A 4,544-nucleotide genomic window follows, 5' to 3' on the forward strand; every position below is an offset into this window, starting at 1 on the left:
GACAATGGCATGGGCAATACTGGCGTCATTACAGCGTTAACGCTTGGTGACAATGGGATTGTACCAATATAGCATATATGTTCATGTGTCGCTAGTTACTTTATTTAGCCGATAGTTGGTATAAACATAAAAACATACATACAAAAGAAGAGGAATTGAGTGTTAAAACAGTGTTACTAAAATTACTGACATTGAATTTCACTTTGTGTGATTGATATTAGCATGACCCCTCGAGGAGTGGAGAAATATATTGTATATACGTCATTGCATTCATACTCTTTGGTCCTGTTTATGTTTGAAGTGGAGTGACAAAAACTGTCAATGTTTTTCAATCCACTGATCTGTCTAACGTTAATGATATTGATACTGCAATGTCTAGTATCTAATCAACAGTTGCAATATTGATCGCACTAAACCTCGATAAATGTATGTAGCATGACGGTTGTATCACCAGGTAATACAGCATTACGAATCACATTAGCATATAGTCTTGTATGCTTGCGGACGTGTCGCTAAATTTAACTTATATATGGAACACACGGAGAAAAAAAACAGTAAGCTGGTAAATTTTGGCCATGTGTTTGTGTAGCTAATGTTTCTTTAGCTTTAAACAAAACGTTTGGATTCAATTGAAATATTAATGCAGAATGTGATTTCAGCCCCAAATCCAAGATGGCCACCAGAACAGAAAATATTGCATGAATCCAAAACAAAACCTGAATGTTATATACCAGGTTTATTTGGTAAGGAGTATACTATATTACAAGTCGTTAAATCAAGTTTTATTTTGCTTTTTAGTCTTAAATTTAAACCAAAAGCTATTTTTTGCTTTAAAAATCCAAGATGAGTGACAGTCACAATGATTACCAACACCTTACTTTAGCCAGTTCATAACGAGTACAATGTGACCGGGAATATGCCTCTTGTCCTATTCATGTTCTGTAGAAGAGGTCTTATACTAAACTGTGATCCAGGAATAATCTTTCAAAAGAAATATATCGAATATAAAATTCTTCACATCTATCAAATGGCCAAAAAGCATACTTCTATATACTTATAAGAAAAAACATTAGCAACAACCAACTCGCGATAAATGGAAATGCGATCTAGTTGGTGTCAGATTGGTGGAAGATTTTGCGCGTGACTTTGTTTCTTTCTTCGTGAACAACTACGAGCGGGCTTTTCCACACAACCAAAGTATTCTTGGGAAACATAATAGGGTCTGGCAGATGTTTCATTTAACAAGAAGTTTCATTTCTGGATAAAGCAACATTTGTAATCTGGGTTCAAGCTGAAGTAGTCAAATCAAGTAAGACACCAAATCCACATTGATAACAGACATTCTAACAGCCTCTTGCTTGGTGAATTCCCAGCTGCTAAAAGTTTTGGCACTTCACTGTACTACGATCAAACTGATTAGCATGATAAGGTGTCTGACTCTGAAAGTGAGTGTTCGAATCCCGGCTAAGAATCAACCTAACAAAATTATTACAATATGTACTTTACTTAGAAAGTGTACATATCTAACTATAAGATATGTTACATTTGAGCACTTTCTAAATTGCATTGTTATTCATAGGTTTTGATACTGATGGGAAATGTCTCTTTGTACAATACAGATGGTATTGCTGGCTATGCTAGCCCTAAGCTACGCAATTCTCAATATTCATCCAGCTTAGAAATTAGGCTGGGGCATTTGCCACCTGGGAGTAAAGCTAACGTGTCAGCGTTAATTCAAGAGTTGGCTCTCTTGTTTCCGGAAGCAATGCGACTGGAGTTCACCTAGTTTTCATGTGTTGAAGCCTGATTTACATGAAACTTGTGAATCCTGTTTCAAACTCTTTAAAAATCAAGAATCGATTACTGTATCCACTAAATCAGTCAAGCTTTTATCTTTTCCTTCATACATGTTTGTACGCATTAAAATATGAATGAATTTTAATTAGAATGGCTATCATTATTTTGCCTATGGTAAGTTGTGAAGTGGGACTCAGGTTAATGTCACATTTGGCAGTGTTATGGTTATAGTGTGGCATACAACTTTGATTGACTGACTCCCACTCTATGTCGTACATATATAGAACGTCATGCTAGTGCATTTGGATGTTTTGTATTGAACGAGAATATGTCATGGTAGCAGAGAAACGAGTTCGAAGACATAACATCTTCGATGTCAACACAAAACTCCCAAATGCACTAGTATGACGTTCTATATTTATTATATACCCTCTTTTCTTGTATTAATATGTTACTTAATAAAACAAATCATAGCGTAGCGATAATATTTTCACGCCTCTCGATACTTCCGCATTCAGGTTAGTTTGACATTACGTATCACTGCGCGCGTGGACGGATCACGCAACTGACCTGTATAGCTCCTGGATACAAAAACTGTATCATTTGTACCTTTCCTGTACACAAATGCAGCTGATATACCTTCCCGTGTACACAAGTGTACCCCATATGTACATGTTTATGTGCAGGAAGAAATGGTTGCATAATGTTACACATGCAGCCCCGAGAAAGAAGCGCGGTACACCTTGGGGACTGCAAATACTGTGACTGACATATATTGAGACACGGACCCATGAGACGTATAGTTGTCAATTATTCAGATGTGTCGACACTGACCCCATATACCTGACAAATGCATTGTATATATATGCGGAGAGAGAGTGGCTGCATGTGGTTAGTTTTTACCATCAAAAACCATAAAATGTGTCAGCGAATACATATGTGTCGGTCTGAAAGAAGTATAATTTAAGTCCAGGCGTTTATAATCGAGGATACGGTACATAAAGTTAAGAAAGCACGGCAGCCTTTTAAATTGTGTATTGATGTAAACAAAATTATTAACACAGAAGCCATATATGGTGCAATGATATCGTATATAATCAATACATTCCTGATTCGTTTATACTTTTGCACTTTGTCTGCATGCACAACAATAACGGTGTTCTAGGAATAAATATTATGGGTATTATCAGTTTCAATACACAATTTAACAGTATTTCCTTTAAGGAAATATGCATATTTTATTTTCCTTTCATAACTGATGTTTTTATATTGATTTGTCTTCTATGGTTAAATTCTATAGATTTTCATACTAGTGATAAATTTTTATCTGTGATCATCCAGTTATTTTACTGTCCATTAATGTTGACAGCCTTTATATTTTGAAATGTATCTAAATGTATTGTTTATTATTATCGTAGAATAATATAATTTGACCGAGTCACAATAAGGCTGAATTACTGCCGACGTGGCTTACATTACTCACTCACTCATCACTGATGAATCGACTCCAAAAATAGCACTGATACGGCGTTGTGCAATATTGTTAGTTTGGCTCCACGAATCGGAATGTCATCCTACAAAGCTCTTCACAGCGATAACGTAGTCTGAAAATAACTCACTTGAGGATGCGACATATGCACCATGTGATGTTGTGGAGTTTGTATGTAAAGGTCAAGGCTGAATAGGAAACCTGAAGTAAGTGACTTCTTTGAGTGGCATTTTAGAAGTTGGGAAGTACAATATAGAACAAACTTTATGGATAACAACTTCTTTTTATTGGTGAGTGCGACGTTTCGATACAGATTCTTGTACCGTTGTCAAGCATAATGGGACATGAAGATGGGGGAGGTGTATATATACTGGATGTGACAATGTGACAAAGAAAACAACATAATTAACATAATTAACATAATTGGTTAGGCAGAAGGCTGATGAAGCCAGAGAGTAGACTACTCTCTGGCTTCATCAGCCTTCTGCCGGGAGTACTGCACTTTACCGGGCGCACTTTTTCAGATTTAATCAGCGCTGCTGGGGCTCGAACGCGCTCAGCAGGATTAGGGGGATTAGGGGGAATTACGCTAATTAGCCGACACGGTACCTCGGGACCACGGGTGCGATCACAGCCAGCATGTGCTCGTTTAACGGGTCATTACCACAGTGGCACTGCTAGCCCTGCGCATGCGCAATGGTTTGTTTTCATTTCGCGCGCATGCGCAGTGCTCAGTCTCAGCCTTTGGCTGAGAAGATGTAAAGCTTCCCGACGTGTTTCGTCCAAGAAAATCAGACAACAAGCGAAACACGTCTGCAGTTTCCTTTTGGAAACCAAGCTGCACTGACGAGTCCTGGTGGGACGAAACGTGTTTCAAAACCAATTGGATGCAATGGAATTTACTCTGTTCAGAGGTAAGTTAAGGGGTGCCCAACCCTAACCCTAAACTCTAACCCTAAGGATCGTAAAGGGGTGCCCAACCCTAACCCTAAACCCTAACCCTAAGGATCGTAAAGGGGTGCCCAACCCTAACCCTAAACCCTAACCCTAAGGATCGTAAAGGGGTGCCCAACCCTAACCCTAAGGATCGTAAAGGGGTGCCCAACCCTAACCCTAACCCCTAACCCTAAGGATCGTAAAGGGGTGCCTCAGAGCTACAGAGCAGCCGCGCTATAGCGCGATGCGCGATGCGCACTGATTGCTCATTAGCGACCTTTCTGCGCACGCCGGGCTGCGCCCGGTAAACTGCATTCTAGCC

This window comes from Haliotis rubra, unplaced genomic scaffold (assembly GCF_003918875.1).
Source record: "Haliotis rubra isolate DU_JTF1 unplaced genomic scaffold, ASM391887v1 Scf530, whole genome shotgun sequence".
NCBI classification, from domain to species: Eukaryota; Metazoa; Mollusca; class Gastropoda; order Lepetellida; family Haliotidae; genus Haliotis; species Haliotis rubra.